At 39.8% G+C, this 25,560-nt stretch overlaps 1 protein-coding gene and 1 long non-coding RNA gene across 7 annotated transcripts in view; both read right to left on the reverse strand.

The window, feature by feature from the left end:
* The window catches only part of mef2aa (myocyte enhancer factor 2aa), a 48,716-nt gene extending 46,404 nt beyond the window's left edge, over nt 1-2,312 (reverse strand). For all 6 annotated transcript variants that reach the window (XM_077596035.1, XM_077596031.1, XM_077596033.1 and 3 more), the window contains exon 1: nt 2,143-2,312. The gene's annotated coding sequence lies outside the window, so the exon portion shown is untranslated. The remainder of the gene's footprint in view (nt 1-2,142) is intronic.
* Nucleotides 2,313-14,259: 11,947 nt separating this feature from the next.
* LOC144071169 (uncharacterized) lies at nt 14,260-24,491 on the reverse strand. Its single transcript, XR_013299569.1, has 3 exons — nt 24,146-24,491; nt 18,472-18,582; nt 14,260-14,435 (listed from the first exon to the last, which is right to left on the reverse strand). It is a non-coding gene; the product is annotated as an uncharacterized LOC144071169 (long non-coding RNA).
* Between the last annotated feature and the right edge of the window lie 1,069 nt (nt 24,492-25,560).

Consider the following 25,560-nt stretch of genomic DNA (forward strand, 5'->3'; position numbering starts at 1 on the left):
TTTAATAAAAAACCTGCGAGATATGCTAATTGTGATGAATAGTAACTTTTCTATACCTTAAATGGTGTATAGATGTGGGTAGAATCAATATTCCAGAGGTGTAAGGATTGATAAATAAATTGACAACTAATTGATTGTAGATTTAACAATTTTTACTATACTTTTAAGAATGATGATTTTTTTTCAGATAAGTTAATGACAAAAGCTCTAACGGAATCATTTGCGTTCATGTGCTTTTTTTTAATAGTGGAATGGAAATTATAAACTTCTGTTACGATTTTGTAATTATTTGAAAAAATAAGCACCTTATCAATTACTACACGTCTGCTCAATTCCGCATATATCCGCATATATTGTGTATTAATAGTACTTTCCCGTGTTGGTTAAAACATATTTGTTTATTTTCATAAATCCTCAGTTCCATTGAATTCATTAGTTTGACATTTATGTAGCTCATTTACTGTAATGACAAGCTTGAAAGTTTCATGAATGAATGAATAAACTATTTTTCAAACAAATATAAAAGCCTTCTCTTTGCTTTTCTATGCAGCCGTAGAGCACAAGAGTATGGCCACAACTGACTTATGGTATGTATTTTTAAAACAAGCTGAATATTTCCATCATGGAAAAGATAAAAACATTCGAGGTCACTGACCGTGAACATCAGCTTGCTGTAAAAAAAAAAAGAAAATGGGAGAAAAAAAAGAAAAATCAAGACAGACTAATAACTGGTCTTACAACTGGACTAATGGGCCACAAATTATGGTGATGCTCGTCTACATAAAAGCCATGTATCACCAGCAACATCACTGTGGCTTAGGGCAGCCAGCACATGGGCCTTAATGACTCCTGATTGGAGGCTTCTTTACTCCTTCGCCATCAGAAATGAGCGTCAAGCAGGCTATCAGGACCAATGATAAATACCAAACGGCTTCGATAATGACACTCAACTCACTTTGGGAATACCAGTCGGATTGTGAACTGCACCTGACAATAAGATGCAACTACTGAATTTTACAAGAAAATAATATTTCTTCACATATAAGCCGCACTCGACTAAAAAAAAACGCACACTGCACCATTCTGCTGCAGACTGAGAAAAAATCAGAGTCAGGCTTTTTCTTAATAATTGTATTCTGGCTTAGATTGTTCAAACATGCACTAACTATTGTGTTGGATCTAAATTTCAATTTATCAGATTCAAAAACAAGAAATGATTATGTATCCGTTTTTCTGGGTTAAACAGAACAGCGCTGCCATAGAAGAAGACAAATTGACCTAAATTTCTAATATTAGATTAAGAGATGAGAAGTATCAAAGTCAGTGGTTCGTGGGAACTATGAACTTCATCTGGTCATGATGCACATGCCACAATTTTGGCAGATGGAATCATGGCACATTCCTTCAAAAAAAGCAAGAAGGTTGACAATCAATCATTTTCTGTAATGCCTAACCTCACTATTTAGAAACTTACAGGTTATTGACTAATTTTGAAAAAGGAAATGGGTTAGAAATAAAGTAAATAAGCACCACTGGGAGGACAAGGTATGCAAAATCAAAAGTAAAAGCACAAACTTTCAACTGTGCGGTCCAAGTTGCACAGGGCTGGTGATGGCTTAATTGGCAGTATTATAGTCAAATAGTAATATTATTAGAAGTGGTGAGCCGTTTTCTTTAGTTTTATTTAATTATTTTATGTGGAGAGGGGGTCCAGAATACAAGCGCAACAAGAGTTCAAACCCCATGAAGGAGAGACAGGTGCTGCCAAGCGATGGGCACTCATCAAAAAGCCATACGGACTTAAATGTAGACTTTTTTCATCATACAAGAGCGCGACTGGCAAGTTATTGTTGTTTATGACGCCGACAACAACTGTTTTAGGACAAAAATGACCGATCGAATCGTAACGCTCTGCTGAGAAGCGCGCAAATTTAAACGCATCATGTAAAATAGTAATTGAAACTCGATTTCCGAGGAAAAATAGGAGCCTTGTCGTTACTTTTTGGACTTCCAATCTCGACTTCCACACTACTACAGTACTGTACTATACTGTACGCCTCCCTCTGGCGCTTTCCTAGCGCAACTAACTCGCAATCGCCAGCCACGGCCGCTCAACAACAAATTGTCTCTGCGTTCACTCACCGATTTCGTCCCAAGTCGTGTTGTTGGACAGACTCTCTTTCGGCGGCTCGGATGGACAAAACGTAATTGTGGCTTCACGTTGAACACGCTGGACTGCTATTTTCGGGGTGTCGTAAGAGAGGAGGGTGAAGCTGCCAAACTCAGAAAAAGCCTATCTGCCTCTTGACAGCGTGGGCCCGCCCCCTTGTCTGACATCATTGTGCCCCGCCCACACCCACTCTCTCACTCCCTTTCGCGCACCCGCACAGAGGAGTGAGTGAGTGAGTCAGGGAGTGGAGACTTTAAAAGTTGGCAGCTCATTTTGAACTGTTTCCACGCTGTAGATTAGATTTGAAACTTATTGAAAAATAAATGAGCAGTTCGCCAAATTTAAACAACAGCAGTGACTTGCAAGCGTCAAATCGTGGCACGCAGTATCACTGGGGAGTGATCAATTGGAGTAAAGAGTGGGTGGGAGTGCGTCACCTCCAACGAGACAGTGGGCAAGCGTGGTCATTTCTTTGGAATATATGACAGCAAGTTTGGTCCACCTGCTTTTTGTTTCAATTGAATGCCTTTGTCATTATACAGGGACAAGGGGATTTTACCTAGGTCTACAATGTCTTGTGTGTCTTGGGTCTGTCTTGCTACTGCAACCAAGAAATTTCCCAAATATGGGATGAAATAAAGTTCTAACCTAACCTAAAGCTTACCCATAAACTGGACACATAAATAAGTAGTCATAAAGAGATTTATCTACAATAAATTTGTTTTTTTGTTGTTGTTGCTTTTGGCGATTGCCTTGACTGATGAGAGTAAGCATATGTGCCATCAAAGTTTACTTCAAGGTACTATGTCTGGAGCAGATGAAAAGAAAGGTTTATTAATGTTACTACTACTACTAAATTAAATTTGTATACAAAAAACATAAGCCATGTTAAATGTATGATTTTTCTAAAAATACCTTCTTGAGAGTGGTAGAATTTGCACTTTGAATATTATATTATCCAATGCAAAAAAATAGTAGAAATTGTGGTGTTATACAGTACCTTACAAAAAGCATGTGATACGCTTTAATGCACCATTGGTATGTCAATAACGTCAGCACAAAAATGTGATGTTGATATCATAAGGCAGTAAGACATTTCCCAGCACAACCTAGTGTCGTTTTTGGAGCCTTTTAATTGACACAAGCAATGTAATACTGTGCATGTGCTGTTCTCTTAATATCTGACACATGGAATTTGTGCTTTCCATAATATTGTCCTTGTGCAGCTTGAGTTTGCACAGCAAGGCAAAAGAGGATGAAGAAAAACTGCAGGAAGAGTCAGTCTGCCTCGGCCCGTGCTGGCCATAAAGCACACTCTCGTTTAACCCAGACGGCCACGTGGCCAAAAGCCAAGAGCAGAACAACGCAGACACGGCCAGTTAGACCAAAATGTTCATGTGCTGCTCATTTTCAACTGTTTTTGCCCCGACTCCCCTCTGGTGTTATCTGATACCGGCCGTTGAGTCCATGTGTGAACCAGGCCTTTTCTTTTCTTGCCTTTTTTGTTTTCCCCGGCCAAAACGTACAGTCATGTCTATTAACTATCAAACTGATTTAAGGTTTAGTACTCTGATTTCAGCCTGTTTGACCTTCACCAAGTTCATAATGTTTGTGTTAAAACATACTCCTTACAAGTATTACATTGAATGACTATTCGTCAGCATCACATGACATAGAAATACCACTAGAATTAATCAAGAATGTGTCTGTCACATCCTATGACTAATTCAATCTTACGATGTTAACGTGTTAACAGCAAACTACTAAATAATTATAAAAGGAGTTCATGCTGGCATATTAGTGCTTGATGAAACTGAAGAAAACCTTAACACTGACACATGGTACATCTGTATGTATAATATAACATTGCAAGCATTCCAACAAGTGGTGTTGAGCCCGCCAAATAAAAGCTTGCTCCCGTACAGCCATGATATGACAGCTGGCATTTCCAACACAACGCCACACCACAAATAGACACAGACACTTTTTCAACCCAATTTAAACAACAACAAAAAAGAAAGTCTAAAACACACCTCATACAATGATCAATTAGGGACAGGTCGAGTCGATCTCCAACAGAATTACAGAGAAAAGATATGTTTATTTGCTCTTCCCTCTCAATTGCCATAATTAAAATTTACCAGACGGCTTGTTGACAGCCCAGGACAATGCACAACTGCTAGGCAAGGAAATAATGATATTTGAATAACAATCAGTAACTTTAAAATCACAGATATGCATTTGCCTAAACATAGCCAAGCATTTTTCTTTGGGCCATAACCAAATCGACACTGATGGCAGCCACTCAATTGGGGCACTGCAGTGACGGTACAGCCATTATTTCCAAGCCATTTAAAAACCCACCATGTGTTCTACATTGTTTGTGATAAAGTATTACTGACAAGAATCTTGTTTGTGTCTTACTTCGCAGACAACTTTGACTTTCTCTGCAAGCAGAGAATGTCAGTGTTCAAAAGGTCTTTTTGTGATGATTTCTCCTGGGAGCTAAGTCTCCAGGCTGTTTGGATATATTCATATTTGCTTGTTCATCGTGCTCCTTGAATGCTTAACAACAGTAAGCCAGGAGTATCCCGAACACAGGTATTACTTTCCCAGGAGATGAAGTAAGATCTCGATAATAAGGAGACAATCTTTAATTATCTGCAGTGTTCACATGAGCCCATGGCTCCATTTATAAAAATGGAGTCTCCATTGTACCAAACTCATTAAAAATTAAACAAGGTCAAGATTGAGGATGTGCTTGCCATTATTCATTTCATCCTTAATTTCATGTATTTTTTTTAAATTAATAACCAAAGATGACGAGTTTTTGGGAGGTATTAGCAATTTCCATCATTATCTGCAGTGATTGCAATAGAACCAATGGCCTGAATTCCCATGATTATGCTTAATAACTACAACAAGAAACATTTATGGACAAGCGCTCCTTTTCAAGCAATCACATGTTTCTGTTGCCTAATTTTTCTTTGTGTCTTGTTAAATGAACTTCTAATGATGTTCAATGCTAAGACAGCAGGTACTATTACTGTTAATTCACCGTATTAAAAAGGTGACGATATTAAAAAGGGCCAACCATGTCCAAGAGAAAATATTCCACAGAAAGATGTGGGTGGACCATACTACTGCTTTCCTGTTGTATCCATCTCTGCACATAAATCTAATACTGAACTGTAAAATTGTATTTGCGTAGCACTCTGGTCACATGATTTTAAGGTTTCTGGTGCACTTGAAAGTTTTAAAAAATTATCTCAATATACACTTGCTTCGGATTGCATTGGACGTAAAGGGGTCATGACAAAGGAATATTATAAGACCCAGACATGATAAAATGATCGTTAAGGTTAAAATTCAATCCAACTTCTAAGCTGAGCTAAAATGATTATATTGCACATCTCTATTATACAGTACTTTCAGGTATTGATGCTTAATGCTGCTGTATCACGCATGCCAACTTTGGCTAGTAATGCTAGCTTGGACTCAATGGACTTTCTTTCATTAACATATAGTATATGCCTTCACAATGCATTCAAAGCATTGTAAATCATACCCAGCACAAGGTGCCGATCCACACTCCAATTCAAAGGGGATCATTTGCTATTCGTGTTTTGCAAATGTGCCTGAGAAAAATCCTTAAATCTTGTCTGGCAGAGTCACATAAGCATGACATCCAGCATGAAAAGGCAGTGCGAGTGTTGAGAATAGAGGGGCTTTGTCTCCTCAATTGCCGCCGTCAGCTTCCTTTGTGGCGGACTTTGTCTCGACAGTATCCGACTGGTTCCTCAAAGGTAAACAGAGGATCCACTCAGAAGGGGCAATTGCACTTTAGCCACAACAGGTAATACATTTGCATGTCAGGCCTGCGCGTCTCAGATTAAACCCGCTTTGTTTTGGGTGATTTATGGCTGCAATGGCATACAGCATGCGCTTGGCGGTGAGGGGTTTGATGACTGGTGTGTGGGGGCAGTAAGCATGTGGGGTGGCGGGTTTGGTCAATGATAGATTTGTCGCACAAGAAGTCTGATCAGCAGCTGCTCCTATAACATTGACTGCAAAGTGCACCTTTATTATCAATAACACCAGCAAGCCCATTTTTTCCCTTCACATTCATACTAGAAAAGGATATCAAGCAGCGCTATCATTCCACATCATTCGTTTCATAAAATTTGCACAAATATAAAAAAACTGAATTCCCTAAATCCTTGTCTTGTGAGGAAGATAAAACGAGTAATCAGATTCAGCAATGTGTCTAACCGATCACTGAACTAATACTACAGGATCTTGGATGTTTAGTAGTGTTACATTTGCGAACAAAAGAACGATCATTGTTTAGAAGGTTAGCTGGTGTAATTGAGACTATGCTGGCCAAAAGTCCTACATAGTGTGGATTAACACATTGGTGACAAATCATTAAAATCAATGTTCGTCTTGTCTACACTGTTTTAGATTTTACACCGGGATCAACATTTCCCTCCCACAGGGGGATAGCGTAACCATCACCACGGAACCCTTGCATACCATAAACACTAAAATAACTCAAGGTGGTCAGGAAGTGGGAATAACAGCCTGTGAAAAAAGGAACCCACATCCACAAAGGCATGCCTTTAGTGCACAGGGTAGGTTACATGAAGAGTATAATTGCACTCACTGTTTAACATTTATTACATTCGGCGCACAGCATTGCGGTTTGTTTGTCTCTACATACTACGCAAACAGCACTAATGTGTGCCTGGACAAATATTTGTGGCAATATATCAAATCCAGCTGACAAATTGGGGGTATCAAAGAGGCCAAATAAGGTCAGTTGTGTAAAATAACAGAGTTGTTAGGCCCTCCCCTGTTCTGCACACAGATTGGCCGAACGCAGATTGAGTGCTTCAAGTGTTTACGCACACAGCTTTGCAGTATACTATATCACAGTGTGTCTTATTAAAAGCTTGAACAAAATCTGGCTTTCACTGCCTGCTCTCCTTAGTCGCCACTCTTAGATCAGCAGGCTGCAGGAACTCCATGTGGCCTGACTAAACACCTCACCCCCCGCACCACCACCATCGCACAAGATGAAAGAAGTGTACATGTGCTCCATAGATAAAGAAGCCAAATAGAGATAATATGACAGCGCAGTTTAAATCACAGTAAGAATGGCTGAAAAAAGTGATTCCTTGCTTCTCCCCCCCTCTCACTCGCTCTGTATAGGAAGGATAAACTCAACAGGATGTCATGGTTTGCCCTGAATATTTTGATATTTGGATGTACCATAAAATAAACACAGTAAAGAGAGATCAGTGCCAGACAGGAGAAAGTCCTGGGTTTGAAGCTTTGTTCAGGCCTTTCTATGCCGAGTTAGCGTGTTTTCCCAATACCTTGACCCTCTCTGAACCAGATTTCACATTTGTGGATGTTGAGTGAAAAAGTAAATGCAAACTGTAATGTGATATTTAACAAAAACAGTATAACGTAGGTGTTGAATGAGTACTCCCAATTTATTGTAGCATGATGGGAATTTCCCCCCATTTCTTCATGGTCTTGACCTCTTACCCTATATTGTATGAGTGAGGAAGAGGTCTTGGACCCAATGCCTTTTGTACAACTCAACCCGGCTGACAGATCAGATCAACTGTTGCATGGTTCTATTGTTTGATTTGATGCTGGTGGGCAACTCCTTGCCATTATGCCTGACAGAGATGAAATGTGATACCAGAGCACTGATTCTATCCCAATGGAACATTCATCTAGTAAGTACACTTGGATGAGAAGTTGCAGTTATATTAACCAACTCATGTTGTACTGTCTCCTGCACCGAGTCAGTTGGGATAGATTGTGTTTTCTTTTAATTCCACCAAATATTTTAATGTCAACATCATATGTTGAGTCACTACTCACACCCTTTTTTAATCATCACTTATATGACTGCAGATCTTTTATAGGAATGGTTCTGTCTCATAAGTAGACTTCGTTACCATGACAGTCAGCAATCATGAGTTGCTGAAGTGGCCTGCATTCAAAGTAAATCACTAGTTGTATTTTGATTTAAGAAGGCAGTACATCACCACCAAGCTCTCTGTGGCACATGCAGCTATTAAGGTCTTTGGTATCCAGTAATATAATATATTACAAAACCTTAAATTTTGGTCTCAATTTATTATAGACCCTTGTTTTTGTACCAATAAGACAATTATAAGGCATGTCGAACCTTCATAGTTAAACTGCAACTAGCTAAGGAGTTGAGTTCTATTTCACCTAGGAGAAATCAAACTTCAGTTTGTATTGCAGACACAACACAACAAAACAGCCTGTAGACACCAACATGAGACCACAGTAAAGTAAGCTGAATATGATGCAGTGTGTATGTCACAGAGGAATAGCCCTCTTTTTATGTAACACACACAGATGATTAAAGAGTTCAACACAGCAAGCAGACTAATGACTCCACTGGGTTGAGAGGGAACTCAGGAGAGAAGGGCCCCCTGGAGAATACTTCAAGAAATGGGAAGGCTTCTAAAATATACAAATGTGTTAATAACACTGGTGTGTTTTCAAATCGTTGCCTTGCAGAGACAAGCAGATAGGGAGAAGAAGGAGAGGATGAAACTGTAACTATTACAGGACAACAATGTTGATGACTTGTTAGCATGACAGTTGAGTCATATTCTGGTTACAGATTTCCCGAATGGAATTTGTACGTTAAGACGCCTCGTGGTGTAAGAGTTCACTCGCCTGACTTCGGTGCGGGCAGGTGCCGGCTCAATTCCCGCTGGTGGCGGAATGATTGGGAGTGTGGTTGATCGTTTGTCTCTCTATGTGCCCTAAGACTGACTGGCGACCAGTCTAGGGTGTAGTCTGCCTTTCGCCCGAAGACAGCTGGGTTAAGATGATGGGCGGCATGGAAGATGAATGAATGAATAAATTTGTACGTTATTCATCTACAGTTTTTCCTCTGACTTTCCCCTACATTCCATAACTTTGCAGGTTATAAGAAGAATTCAAACTGTACTCAAGTGTGAACGACAGTGCAAATAGTTCTTTGTCCATTTGACAGCAACAAATGTACGGAGTCCATGACCCAAGTTATTGGAGACAAGATCCAGTACACGTACACTAATGAGGATAAGCTCTAATGATTTAAAGTGAGGCTGGGATTCTTCACATGGTGTTGCAGTCAAAGGTTTTGATTTTAATTATTAAATGTATTGTTATTTTACATAATCTATAGCCGTATGTTTCTCAGACAGATAAATGGACACTAGTGGGGCCCTCGTGAGAGGTGACAGAGTGATAAATGGCTGAGCCATCTCCAGGACAGAGTGCAAGAATTATTGTCGGCCTCTATAGGAGGAGGTATTAATAACCACAACCTCGTGTCACAGGGTAATCACTGGAGATTAAGGAGGGGAAAAGTCCTCAAGCACGGGAGGTGCAAAATATGACCTTTAGTTAGAAAAACATGATAAACGCCCAGTATCCATAATTCTATTGTAGTACATATTCTATAGAAAAAGTGTGCACAGTAATGGCATATTATGGATGGGAAGTCAGTCTTTTGTAGTTTGATGGTGTTTCTTTTTTTTAAATCTTGTATAAATTGACTGGGGCGAGGTGTCAATGCTGAATCTTCATCGCAAATTGTCCACATCATTTGAAATAAGTCAACAAGCACTGTGGTCAATTCACAGATTCGTCCTTAAATGAATCTCATCACCGTACAGATGAGCATTGATGAATTATAAAACATTTTTCAAACGTTCACCATAAGTGCTTGTTTTATTTCTTATGATTACATAGGTACATTTGATGGAAATGGCCTCATCTCAAGAACATGTTACGAATATACACAACAATCGATTCAACATTTTATGTGTAACGGATGGTACAAGCATCTGCACTGTGGCTATCGAGAAGGTCCTTGAGGTTTTTCCATTCCTTTTTGTTGGGAGTTCCTGTGTTCAGCCAGGCTAAGGTGGCCTCCCTCTCTCCTGAGATTGGTCACATTCATTGTTTATTACCAAGTAGAAGGCTCACATTGTTTCGCATGACATGTTTTGATGCTGCTAAGCCCTGGTCACTGCCTTGTCGTAGTTTTTTAACAACAATAACATCTACACAATGAATGGAAACATGCAGTCTATCAAAAGACATGTTTTTTTCATGTCCATCAGGCTAGTTGTTTTTGTCACAACATCTTTAAACTCTCATGGATTTTGACAAATGATGAACGTATTTTTATCCAGAGACTTTGAATATGGGGCTAGGGCAATTTATAAGAGAGTTATTCTGTGAGTTAATTTTTAGTTGAAGCAATGATGCGGATTATGGCCTCCTCTTGCGTCATATAACAACATACATAGTGATTAGATGTATATTCAGGTATTTTAAGAGGTTAAGAAATTAGTAAATCATCACTGTACACCTATGACCCGTTGTCAAGTCAAAATTTTGTCCACTAAACATTCATTTGAAGAAATGTCGATGGGACAATAGACGGGAGAATAGGATCGGCAAATGTCAATGCCTGCAGTGGCAGCTGCTACTAGCTCAGGCGTATTACTGAAATGTCTTATTACTCCATGTTGCCTCAGGTGAAAGAAATCGAAAGACATGCATTGCATATCATTTGAATAGTAATTGCTACTGTAGAATCGGAGGATGGTTTTAAATGTTTATTTCAATGTGAAAATCAATCTCATTTTAAGTTTATAATTTATACATTTACATGAACAAAAATTATTTTTAGTTCTGGTTACTGTAAAACAAAATGACTCAATTTAATGAATAATAATTAACATGATCATATGGCACCATGAATTGAAATATAGTTGGAGGTTGTTGTTGTTTTTCCCCCAAACAAAAATATATTTTTTTTCTATATTTTTCCAGCACAACATATTTTGATGATTTGGCACAAGGGAGTGCAAGACAAACCTATGGAAAAATCCTACTTGAGTACAATAAAATGATTTTGTGACTATAAACAACTGCACACTAGCAAAACAGCTTTCCCTGCAATCACACAACCTTAATGAAAAGCCAATTCTTATCATGGGTAACAAATTCATGAACAAATATGTACTGTGCAATCCAGCTCGATGACAACACAAACAATGGTACAGGAAGTTGTTCAAAGCTGTCTCCTGGTCCCATTGATGGGATTACCATGGTAATCTCAAACCTCAGGGAGCTTTCTGTGGACACACATCAGCAGTGTATGTGTGTGTTGCATACACGTGGACGTAATTCAATTATTTTGAGATTGACATTATGGGTGTGGAGAAAAATACGTTCAAGACTGATGAGGAAAAACCAATGTCGACAGGATGTGGTAAAAGAGATTGCACTTTGATCTGGATGGGCAGAAACCCCCTGGAGGTAAACCTGACAGCAGTTCAGGCTCCACCGTGTCTTTAGGTAGTGGCTCGACTCTGCTGTTCCTTCTTCACCCCATGTTTTAAATCAGGGGGGACCATAAATTATTGTCAGAAGTAATCCCAGCTGTTCACGATGGGCCTGCTCCTAGCTACTGACCTGTCCAGGTGTATCAAGTCACTGCAGTCTACCACTGCTGAAAGCAGCCACAGCACAGGTCAGCTAGAGTTAGAGCCTTCTGAGATATTGAGATTCTAACATAAATACAAAAATCAAATGCAGTGCATTTTTACTTTAATGCAATTACAAATAACCAAGTATGCAATTTTTTTGTTGATTTCTGACAGATCGAATCATTCTTCCATCTATGCACAGCATTTTTTTGGTCTTTAAACTCCATCCTAAACTTTATTTTAATCTATAAGCGGCAGTTCTGCTCACTGGGTGTTTATGTTGTGATAGTTGCCATGTTAGAGATTATTAACGCAACCTGAGCGTGGCTGAGGAGGATGGAAAGCATCTAATTCAGTTAGAAAACTCTGAATAAAGACAGGAAATGAACAAATACAGATAAACCAAAAATTATAGTGGGCCAATTGGAGCCAAACTCATTGCTCTTGAATGGGCCCAACAAAATATCAGATCGACTTCCATTCAAGTCACTAAGGAAACAGTTCATGTGTCCTTGTTTAATATCACACACAAAAAAAAGAACAGAATTAGAAGTCTCGTGCAACTGCAATATTATTCCAACTGTCCTCAGTGGTGTAATTGTTGGTTGAGATTGCGCACAGTGTTTATACCTCATATCTGTAACTTCGTAGTTGCGATAATAAGAGTGGGCGAGCTGTTAACCAATGAATATTAACATTTGGGAGAACAATTCTTCTTATTGTGCTGCACTGGGAAGCGATACAAATGGCAGACTGTTCATCTGTGATTGATCGAGAGCTTTCCTTTTTGTAAAAAAAAAAAATATATATATAAATATATATATATATAAAAAAAAAAAATATATATATATATATATATATATATATATATATATATATATATATATATATATTTACACACATACATACACATATATATGTATATATATCACCAGATAAAACTGGTCAGAAAAGTAGGCTTTCCCTCATCTCTCCCCAAAATTTTCATGCGTCTCCTGGCAAGTTGCCGAGGAAATTGTGGCACGCTGAGTTTTTGCACAACGGTGCTGCTGTTTTGCTGAAGAAGAAGAAAAAAATCTCCCAGCGCACAACAGCACACCCACCTCTGGCACGACATTGCTGTCAGAGCTGATCATCGACAGGACGGCCGTCCCTTTCAATTAGCCTCGTCTGTCTAAGAAACATGGGCCCGGCGAAGTGCAACCAGGAGAGCAGGTGGGAGTGCTGGGAAAAGTAAGACCCAAAACTCCAAACGGGGACAAAAATATCCACCATGGCTATGCACATCTACTCTATTGGAGTAGGCCTATGCCACGACACGTCACTGAAAATGAACAGTCTCCATGGAAACCTGTCCATTTAGCAATGAAGCTAGGATTGTGCCAGAGCACAAATGAGGCAGATAATTTCTGAAAAACGACATCTTTCTCCCATCAAAAGCAATTGACTTCATTAAATATGAGTGTGAAAAAGAACAAAGTCACACACTAAATGGAGTAATTTAAGAACGGCAACAATTTATATGGAGTAGTTCAAGTGACAAATGAAAGATGGTTGTAAACGACACCAAAGGGCCTGGAAATGGCCCACTGGGAGAAAAAAAACGAAGAAAGGGCTGCAGCCCTGCCCCCAGGTTGTTTATTTCGAATGCCATGTTCAGGTGGGATTTGCTGAATCGCACCAGAGCTGACATCTTCTCTCAGTGGATAGAGCCCGTGGTGCAGGATGGTAAACACGGACAGCTGTAGCGCAAGCGTGGAGGTCCCTATTGGACTTGGACTGGAATTTTCAACTATGAAACAATCCGTTTTGCTATAGATATATGCAGTTCTGGATCTTTCACTGATGGACTGAAAAAAAAATCTGCTAATCCCATGTGCATTGTAATTTGCAAGAACATAATGCCAGTAGCGGCACAAAGCTAGGGTAGAGACTCAAAACACTACCTTAAAGGATATCCAAATGCACTTTAATAAGCATAGTAAAAGATAGAAAATTAATTATATGGAACACTTTCTATGCTTATTTAATACAGAATGGCCCTAGTATGTCAGTGCACTTTAAAGCAATGCCAGACACGTACCGCTGCATTTTTTTCTTGCTGTCCCATATGCATCCGGTTCTCTCCATATGTAACTGAGGATATGACTGTCTCTTTGTTCTCTAACTATTCACAAAAGAACATTTTGACACATAAATTTTGGCCATTTCCTTTCATCCTCAGTCAGACCAATTCACCACAGTGACTTGGATTGGTTAGCTTGATACAAAACAAATGATTTGACTGACTGATAAGGCACGATAAATGGCTAAAAAACACCTGTTTTTCATTTAGTATAATTTCATGAATTGTGTATTGTGATAGAACAAAGGTAAAATGTTAATGAACTTGATACGCTCTCTCACTGCCAAATAGTGTAGATGCTCATATTAGCGCAAGACCAATTGCTAAGAAAGTCACAATTATGCACTTACAAGTATGTAGAACATTCTCTTGCTGACATTCGGCACAGAGACACTAAAAGTGAGCTTTGTTGTCAGCAGAGACAAACTGCAGCTCCCAAGAGTGCCCCAGAACTGACAGAGCACTCCCTCTCCATCCGTCACGTCATCGGAAGTCAACGGAGGAATATGGGCCCCGCTCGCGGTCATGCCATCCGTGAGACACAAGCTGTTCCTCTCCAGGTGCTCATTAATGGACTTGTCCTTGATACCTCCACCGTTCAGCAACACAAAGACAAACACATGGCTGCCATGTTCTAATTACGCCACATACAAACTCAGATTTTTCCAAAACAGACCTGCAAATGTCAAACAACACTTCCCTCCTGCCGGTACGGCTCAAATTATTATAGTCATATACAGTACGTTAAAATGGTGCACGGAATATATAACTGTGGTATTTTCTTTTGCAGCCGTAAACATGAAAAGGTGAGAACAAAAGGCACATTTGTAGCCATTGAGAAGGTGTATGAAAGTATCATTTGTGGGTTTAAATATTCTCATGAACAATGTAAATATCCAGGTAAGCAAATGAATGAAAATGTAGGAAGCTGCAATAATCTTCACACAGTACTTATGGTCATATCTCTGGTGGTGACATAATCTAACTGTCATTCACCAAAGGGTTCCCTGTTGTGCTAGCTTTTTCAGAATGCCATACTAGCTCAGGTCTAGCCTAAAAGAAAATGAAATCATATTCTACCTGTCATAATTCTTTCCCTTTAGCCCCAGTCTCCACTTAAGATTTCTTGAAAATGTGCCCTACATTTGCCCAACTGACAGTCCAGTGTGTCAGACAGATCCATGGTAAACTGAATTTGATAGAAAATTACAAACTAGTTTTCTTCATCTGAATAACGTACGCACAATATCTTTATTATGCCCTCAATAATATACTCAGCCTCAAATCTGGAGTTCATTAATTATACATACAAAATGATAGGTGAATAGACATTGAAACCTTTCAAGTGGAGGACATTGGGGACAGCCAATACAAGAGCGCTTGCTTGCCAGTTGAAGGAATTCATCAAGATTCCTCCGCAATTAGCATAGGACCTGCTTACCATATCAAAAAAAATCCACCATATCATCATCAAGCGTCTCCATCTACATTCCAACTTCCAATCCTTCTTTAATATCACCTACCCTCGGCTGAAATACAGAATGAATGACCCTAGTATTGCCTTATAGTCCAGGCTCTCCGAGGCCCACTCAAAGGCCGCCGCTGTAGCTCCAATGGTTTCTTTTTTTTTTCCATGACGCTGTTAAGCTAGACAGTTAATTATCCAGGAGCGGCGAGGCCTGGTCTCTTTTGCCGGCTGCGATAACGATATGCTTTGCTGGGCAGAGAATGAAGAGGGCCGGCCATTGGGGAGGCGCGCTGATGTCAGGCAATCGTTCAACCCCCCCAAAAATAAAAAATGAAAAGCACAAGCAATTAAATACACCAGTGCAATCTGGGATGGCGCCTGTTATTGAGGATACTTGCTAGCTCCCCTAATGGGGATATTTAGGGCAATTATGATAAAGATGTCAAGGCAACCTCAGTGCATGGGCTGCCTTTACAGGGACTGCTTTTGAGAGCCCCACGTGGAAGTCTTAGAGCCACCACTTAAGACTTGTCTCGTGTGAAAATGTTATCAGGAGATGTTAAATGGGCTAATCTGTCCTTGGAGTTGAGTTTTTAAGTACACATTCCAAAACCCAGAACGACAGGTTTTAACCAAGTAAACACTTGGGTGATCAATTAAAGACTAAAGACAAGCTGATGAGCTCCCATTGGATGAATCACATCTGGCCAAGGGAGAAGATGGCAGAAATGCTCTCATTTAATGGATAACGCAAGTGGACCATCTGTAAGGTAGCTTATAAAGAGCTGTTTGATGTTGCCACAGCTTGAATGGTTTCCTTTTTTTGCCCATGCGTTACCTTTCTGACACTTCACATCAAAGTTGCTTGTCAGGGACACAGTTATGAGCTACTGGTCACCACACCTACGGCTCCCTTTCTACGATAACATATGCCATCCACATGGTTGGCATGACACCACACATAAGACTGCTGTTTGAAGTGGGTTCAAGCATGACGGAAAAACGAAAATGTGGGATGCAGCATGTATTCTTCCTCCAAGTACCAAGCAGACAGAAATTATCTAAATTATAGAGTACAGCATTGTGGATTAGGATTAGAGCCTTGGACTCATAATTCACAGACTAGAATTTCTGGAGTAGAACTCCAGCACTGAGCTTCCATAATTCCATTTGGTTCTCCACCCAGTGAAAACCCAGAACAGACCAAAATAAAAGATCATTTAGTATTTAAAAAACTGCATGAACAACAACAGTAACGCCCATTTGACTTTCATTTGTTTTCTTCGGGTCTTTTGGCCTACATGATATTTGTCTCTACTGCCACGCAAATTCACTTTATGAGTAAAAAAAAAAAAAACATATCCGTGAGGTGGGATCTTTGAAGCACAAGCCAATCAATCAGTCCAGATTGTCCTTCTGGAGCTACAAGACCCCTCTCTCCCTGACCATCACTCATGCACCTCCTCTAGTTGTCCTCCTGCCTATTTTCACACCATCTTATTACGATGCTGCCAGCATGATGACTTTTTTCATTCCAGCTCGAATCCCCTTGATGTTCAGTCTCAAGCTCTCCCGCTGTATGCGAGTTACGTTTTTACGTCGTGATGGTGGAAAATTACCTCCAAATGTTTGGCCGCCCGTCAAAAGAAAGCAGCGGGAAGTTGGAGAAAAGGAGTACTGAAAGTTCTTATATAACTGCCATTTATGACCTTTTTATTATTACTTTTAAGAAACTATGGTAAAAGTTACCATAGAGTATTATGCAAGAGGACACTTCAATATGGCAGTCTGACATTGTCATGCATTTGCCATAAATTGTACAGGGGAACTTCTATTGTTAAACACAACCAGTTCCATTGTTCTATTTTGAACACAATGAAACGTCATTCGGTCACTGGTGTTTAATAAACACTTCCATTACTGAGTAAAGTTTTGTCTGACATTTGAAGCACATTTTTTTTAGAGGGTTTTGGTTTAACGATATATATAAATGCTGTAGTTGGGTCTCCAGTGCAAAGAACAACCAAGCAATTTTGCAGTTATATACCTAATATTGATTGGTGATATATGTTACATTGAGAAAATAACAAGCAGCAAGTCAACCTCAAAGAATGTTCTTAATTCTGAGAAATGAAGTCAGAGAAAGTACATTTGCCAGCCACCTTTGATCCCCAGGAAGAAAAGAGGTATGGGTGTTCAAATTACCACGTCAAATGTATTTACCATCTTAATTCAGGGAGAGATGAAAAAAAAAAAACTGCAGATCAGCAATGCCATAAAAAAACAATACAAACTCACAAAGTGTGACAGTGTGAGTCATGGTGACCCATTGCAATGATTCGTTCCACTTGATGTGGATCAGGCTTTGACAAGGAGAGAGATGGGGGTGGACTACGGTAACCTGCAGTTTTTACATAAACCACAGCAGCAATGATGGATGGCCAGCATAACAGTGATGTTCAACTATGAAGTGGAAGCCCCCCTCCTGTAACTCCCATAATCACACAAAAGCCTCAAAAGTCCACATGTATGCAGTCTCTGCACAAGTGAAGTTGCATGACTGTGTATTTCCTTTTGGAAAAAAATATGTGGGTGTGTATGTATGGTCTATAACACAGAAGCAGGGAGAAAATTTGTCACTGTGGTACTTTGGTGTGACCTCCTCAGCAGGTTGGCCTCAAAAGAAAAAGAAAAAAGCAAGATTGAGAAGCTAACTGATTTCAGAAGGGATTGTGAAGAGTTTGAAGCAATGAAAAAGCGCTAATTTGAAGGTCATTTAAAGCACGGCAGGCGGTACTGCTCAGGGGGTAAGTGAGGGTGTGCCGGGGGAGGGGGTGTGTTCTGTACAGAGAGGCTATTGGAAAGGCGGTCCAGAACTCTCCCCGCTACCCTTCATCAATCTCTCCTATCCACTGAGACCTGCCTTTGACCCCCATAGCCGCCAGGGGGGGTGAGGTGTGGGGGTGGTCGCCTTTATTTTATTATTGATACCTCTGCATCAAACATGCTCAACCGACCTGAGCCAAATCAGCAGAGAAGCCATTAAAGGTCAAAGAACCACAGGCAGACATTTGGCTTCATATTCACGGGCAAAGTAAAAGAAACATTCACTGACATGCATGTTTAAAGTAATAATTTTATAATTTCCATGTCCTACCTTCCTTCTTGTTTTGTTGTTGTTGGCAGTCGGTTTCCCAGCAGACCATAGTAGCATGAAATATGTGGATTTGGAGGCCTTAGTCAGAATGAGGCTAAGAAACCATGGAAACTGTGGAGAAATTTCCAAACACAAAGTTGTAGGTGATTTGTCGTCAGTGTAAAAGCAATCTCATTCATTTAGAAAAACATACACTCATACATACATGTTTTTCTAATTTTGAATAGTTTTGGTGTTCAGCTTTCGCCATCCAATGGTTTGGATGGTCAGCATGAAAAAGGAAATTTAGAAAGTCAGGAAATTGGGAAAGATTGGAGGAGTGCAAAAGTGTTTCTCTGCCACTAAACTCACATTCAAATAAGTCAGGATATGACAAAAGCATTGTGATTGCTGTGTAGATGACGTGAGTAAAGTAAAATATCCAAACTTCTTGTCCTTTGCACATCCATGATCGAGAGTAACGGGTTCAATGAATCACTCTATTTTCCTCAGAATCACCTCAATAGTAGAATGTGTTAAGAGAAAAGAATGGCGCAAGGTTGTTCGGCCATAGATGACTCACAGCAAATTGTACTTTTGAACAAAAGCAATTTCATTGAATGGCAGCCTACTGTCCTCAAATGTCTTGTTTCTTTCTTCCTTAACATCAGGCATAATGATTGACCTTCAGGGCTCAGGGCAGTAAATGTGTCAAGTGTTGAGTATTTTTTATTTTTTTATTCAGTTTAAAAAAAAAAATCCAGCCCATGACCAGTCCTCAGTAATTTCTTTTTTTTTGTAGAAACCAACTGAAAACAAACGCTCTTGGTTCAAGGCCCAAGGGTTCTTCTTATCCTTTGGTGTTTTTCCAAGGAAAAGCTGTATTTCTGCATTTGTGCTGCGTTTGTGTTTTGCAGCATGCTGGGACAAAGAAAAATAATTCTGTCTGTGTGTGTAGTGAGCAGTCCTTGATCCATGTTCTAGTCGCTAAAGCGCTTGGAGATAAAGCTCTCGTCGCTACAATGCAAAGTTAAAACTTCAATTATGAGGCACTGTACATGCTGTCAGCGCACAAAACACAGTTATTGGTTTAGCCTGCCATTGTCTTAACAAAGAATGGCAACATCACCTCCAAAGCGTCTGGTAATCTTTGATTTTGACACTCAATAGAAAGGCGCAAAGAAGCATTAGGGGCCAAACAATTGGAGATTTGTTTCACGTGTACGCCTCAAATCAGGCCAAGGTTTGGGGAGAGATAAACTTAAGTTTAAGCCACTGCAAGTATTTGCCTTAGCAGAGAGAAGCGTTCTGTGTGTATGGAACATCATTGTTTCACAGCAGAACTGGCATGGAAAGATGCCGCCGGACGGAAAGAGAAGCTTATCTTATCATACTTCAACTATGGTGTCTTTGTTGTAGACAGCTTCAGTGGGATGAGAGGAAAAAAAAAAGAAGAAGAAAAAGAATGGATGCCTGGTTAGTTCTGTTCCCACCTCTTAGTAACAGCATTACACGCTCAAAAATGTTTTGTTACGGCAACAAGATACGGCACATGTTGTGGAAAGTTGGAATGTCCGACTTTTTCCAAAGTTCTAAGGACCAGTGGTCGTTGGATATAATATTTTAGCAATGCAATGCTTCACTTACAATAGCTGGCCTTATTTCTCTTTGCCAGTCTCAGTCCAACGGTGTCCAGTATGATTTTTGTTAGACTTTCTTGATGATTGGATTTGCTGAATTTACTGGCAAAAGGTAGAGAGGTTTCTCAATAGTGCAATTCTTTTATGTCTTTTTGAATTTTGTTTTACTCTGCTTTGTTTTTCATTCACTTGTCTGCAGCAACGTTGCCATTAACATGAAAGCATGTTCTCAACGGCTTAGTCTAATACCACAAAAAAGGACGAAAGAATTAAAGAATAGAATAAAATTATCCTGTTACCTGGTAACTGAAGAGCATGTTGGGAACTTCAGCATACATTCATTCTTTCTTTTTAACTACCTGAGAACCTTTTATTAACCTTAAGAGAAATAGATAGAGAATTTTGTTTCTGAATAGAAATTTTAGGTGTACATAAAAGCCTAGGATGTCATTTTCAGGGGGTTTATTCTCTTTTTCAAAATATGTTTATCTGTGGTCCCTAACAGGAAGTGGCAACAGCTGCACAAATTCTATACACTAGTGTGTGGTTTTACCAAATAACTGACACGGCAGTGATGTAACGACTATGACTGTGTTGTTTAAATAATGTTTTTAAAGTACTATAATCCGTAAATGAAATATTTAGCGAGGGGAATAGATTAGGCCCACAATAATGTAGCTACTCAATACAGCATTTATCTGGTTTATTAAAAGGATGCACCAACACCATTTCTTTCCTATTTAGGAGTACAATTGCTTACATTTTAGTAGCCATTTAAAGGAATCATCAAGACTTAATAGCAAACATAATTCTGACCATATATCATTGAATGGCAGTTTTCAAAAGGTCTTGTTTCTTCCTTATCATCACAGGGCAATGTGTGAAATAAATTAAAACATAATCTAAGGAAATATTTGACACAATCAATAGTGGAAGAAAATGTATTATTGGCATTTTGATACTCCATATTAGAGAAGCATCACTTTACATTTACCACTGAATCCTGTTCTTCCAATCACTTGTTCAGTTTGTAACACTTCACAGTCCCACTGTGTGTTCATGTTTCACCGGAGAAAAACAGACAAGTGATTAAAAGATTCAGAATTCACTTTGGCCTGTGTTAGAAATGCTAAGTGCTTTCCCTTAACCCATCAGCATCCACCCCCACACATCCCCTGATTGTCCACAAGTGTATACTAAACACACACAAACGTCTGAGAGCTTTGAAACTTTAAGCCCTGTCACTAAGGGCCTGCTATGAAGCCCCACCCGCCTCTCTGTCCCCCCCCCCCCCAAACCTCCTCATCTCTGGACGCCAGCCTGACATACCAGACCTTGTTCGTTAGCACATATTTTTACCCACCGTTACTAAATTAGGAAGCCAGAGGGAGCAAAAAGCTGCGTGGCTGCCAAGGCAGAAGAAGAAGGGCTCTGATCAGGGCTGCGTTTGCCCAGGGCGCATGCCAACCCGAGCAGCTTCATTACCAGCCACTTGGGTTGCAGAAATAGAAGGGCGGCAGGGAACGGGGCCAAACGCGGGCCTGAATGGTCCGCCAAAAGCTCACGGGACAAACAAACAAATAAATGGCTCCTCTCAAGGCTTTCCAGGACCAACCGACGGCAAGGAGCCGTAAGAAGTTATCTTAGGCAGTCTCGCACAGTACAGGGTTGAGTTGAAAAGTGGCGACAGGCACACAGTTAGTCTAACATTGAATAAATTTACCCAGAAAACTGTCTCCAGAGTCCAATTTCTCAATACAGCCGCAGAGACATAACTTCTTGTTTATTTGGCATTGATGTTTGGCGCTATGTACATTTCCTCTTCCTACTGGCATGAAGAATTTGTTCTTGTGAAAGGAAAGAACGGCACAAATATGGCTATTTACTGTAATGTGCTTAAAAATACACCACTCAAACATTAAAGCAACATGGAAAGTTCCACATAAATATTTTAAGAATTCACCTCAACTCAGTAGTACCTGACTTAAAATTTCTAAGTTAGAGAATCATCAATCATCTTCCATGCAGCTTATCCTAATGAGGGTCATGGAGACAGGCCTCCATTCATACATTCATTCATTCATTTTCTTTACTCGCAAGGGTCGTGGAGGGTGCTGGAGCCGATGCCAGACAACTATGAGCAGCAGGTGGAGGACACCATTCACAGTCACACTCATACCCAGTGTTCCCTCTAAGCTGCGCGCGTGCGCAATTGTGCACTACTCTCGTCTTCTCTGCGCAGCAGAAATCATATGGCGCGCTTTTTTTTTTACCCCTTTCCCCATGATGGCGCCGTTTAAGCGGCAGCCAGTGGCAGTAGCTCTGTCCACTTATGTTTTTCGTGTTTTACAGCATGTTTTACATGAAAAATTAGAGGGAACATTGACATGCACCTGCTTGTGGCAGGTGTGATACTGGTGTGCCCATAGCGAGCAATGATGATGTCGTGACCGGATGATTCGCCTAAAGACGTTTCGCCGACGGACGTTTGACAGACGGACAGGTCGCCGAATGGACGTTCCGCCGAACGTTCATTCGGCGACCTGCCCGTCTGTCAAACGTCCGTCGGCGAAACGTCTTTAGGCGAATCATCCGAGTACCGATGATGTCGCTCACACTGGTACTCGGTGCGCTCAGGGAGGTTGACTTTCTGCTCAGACCAACGAAAAATTAGAGGGAACATTGCTCATACCTGGGGGCAATTTAGAGCATTCAACCAGGCCACTAAATATATTTTTTGTGATGCGTCAGGAAGCCGGAGTACCCAGAGAAAAAGCAGGCAAGCACCGGGGAGAACTTGCAAACCCACTGAGGATTGAGCCTTAGATCTTAGAACTGTGAATTGCACGTGCTAACCACTCACTCACTGAGCTGCATGGACTCAGCCTTTTCCCAAAATAATTAATTTAAAAAAAGACTTGATTGTACGTCAAAAAAAAAAATTCAACCCTGCTTTAGTGACTATTTTATTTGCTGTTAAAGACAATGGTTGCCCTATATACACATACTCACATTACAGAGAATGAATGATACATTGTAAATATTAGGATATATTTTAGATTTAGGTAAATAAAATGTCATTAAGGAGAGCGAGGGCGCTTATCTATACTTGTAGTAGTTGTATCATACTGACCCCTTGTGGTGGTATATGATTATTACAACACAACCTCTATGAATTTTTGATATGCAAGTACATATACTACTATTCCTAATCCTGAGTTGAAATTTTGTCGACCAGAGGGCGACAGAGTCATGCTTTTTAGTGAGGGGAAAAAAACAAGTTATATTTACTTTGCTGTGGTAAATGCACTTAGTGAACCGATGAGTAAGAATTTGGCATTCAGTTTAATCTAATTTAAAAAATCTGTGAAGAGGAAGGAGGGGAATGTTAACACAAAAAGCCTGGAGCAATAAACTGATTTGGACCAAAATATTACACTTCATATTCACAGTCAAAGGGGTTAGACACGGTTAGGCACAGGATATTGGACTATTTGTAATATAAAAATTTTATTAAAAAAATTAGTGGGACGTTATCTGCTAAGAATGAAAATGATCACACCCATTGAAATGATGACACACAACTGAAAATGGTTGTGCAACGCCTCAGGAAAAGACATGTATGCATAGTTACATGCATAGTGGTCTTCACTCTCAGATCAGAAGGTTTTCTTAGCAGAACCGCTGTATTCAATTTAAAATCCATTAGAAGACGATGCCTGATGGATTTGGTGTCCTTGGAAAAGATAATGGACTCAAGGAGTCACCTTGGCTCAATGTTCTGCAAAGTTCAGACATGCTTCATGACAGGTGGAAGGCAATGCTAAAGGGTGTGCTGATTCCCATTTTCAAAATTCATTGTAGAAAACTGATCTTTGTAAGCAAAATATATAGTGAATCTTTAAGTGTTATGGACTGCACAGTAACAACAATTAACAGTAAATAATTTACAATACAGAACAACCATTTCCCCAAACATGACCTGGCAGTGAGACTGGGTGAAGATTTTTTAAAGCAATAAACAGACAACAGGAGAGGAAAAAAATACAACATACCTTTGCACAATCCAGCCCAAAGGTTCCATTTTAACCATGTTGACCAGTCACAGATCTCCGAACTTTAGATGCTATACAACTGTAGCGGGGATAACAGAGATTTTCTTCTGATGACTCTTCTGAGAAGACCCTATGTATAAAGTATCTCTTTATAGTGGAATAGTGTACCACAAGCCTAGTTTCTGTCATCTTTTCCCAGAAGCACTGTCCACTCAAATGTGGCTTTTGAGTCACTTTTCTTACAATTGCAAGCTGTTCTGTCTGATATTTTTCTTGATTTTCCATATCTTTCTTTGACCTCCACTGTTCAAAATGTTTGTTCTGAATCTGAACAGAGAATGTTGACATCCAGCTGGTGCTTTGTGGGTTTAATTAAACTTTCAGTGTCCTAAACAACTGCCTAACAAAACATAGTGCTGATTGGTGGAAAAAAGTCAGTTGAACTTGGGCAACTAATAACATTGAGATTAACAGCACCTGGTCTTGTGCACAATCAATGAAATGTTTGGTCTCAACCATCCAAAGAGGACTGTGCCAAGTATTACCTCTGCAGGGTTCCATACACAATTTCTTGTTATTTTTCTATAGTGCAAAAATGGAAATCAATTCATAGTTTATGTTTTACTTTTTCCTCCTTATCTATCATTTGATGCCTTTTGGGGATGTTTCCATCTTTCCATGCCCCTTTTATGCACATTAGTTCATTTCTTTTACCCATAGTTCCCAAAGTTTTGCCTCATCTCTTCAAGAATGCTTCCCCCAACCTCATTACAGCAGTACAATAGTGGGTCTATAGTCCCTGTTATGTGCAAAACTTAAGTGACAGCCACAAGGAAGAGTTCATTCAGTGTTCATTGCTGTCTTCCTACATGCTGGTTTAATTAAATGTTATGAGAAAACAAAGAGCTGGATCCACAGTATTACACAATCCAAAGTCAAATGCATGATCTTCTGGGGAACCATACCTACCAACTAATTTAAAAAGTTAGCACCGCTGTATTCAATTTAAAGATCTAATATATAATGTTGAAGTCAACTGCTCATAAGACTCACCATTGTATCATTGAGGACTCAAAAAGGAAAATGGTCAGGCAACACTGGTTGAGCTCCATTTAAGGTCACTTATTCATTATTCATAAAAGTAGTGTTGTTCCTGCAGCTTTTTTGCTTTAATGGAGAACAGATAGAGGGCCTCCTGTCTTTGCGAACAAAGTGTGGAAACTCAATTCTTAAAATCCATTCATTGCATTTAGGTTGAGATTGACGAAGCAGCAATACTGTAATTCAATCTAAAGCAATTCTCCTTTTAGTAAGTAAAAATAGAGGGCTGTACATTCATGACAATTTTCTAGATCCTGACCAACTTTATATAAAATGTGTGAGAGCCCTATAGATGATGAAGAAAAACTAACTGT

The sequence above is a fragment of the Stigmatopora argus genome, chromosome 3, assembly GCF_051989625.1.
Source record: "Stigmatopora argus isolate UIUO_Sarg chromosome 3, RoL_Sarg_1.0, whole genome shotgun sequence".
Classification (NCBI taxonomy): domain Eukaryota; kingdom Metazoa; phylum Chordata; class Actinopteri; order Syngnathiformes; family Syngnathidae; genus Stigmatopora; species Stigmatopora argus.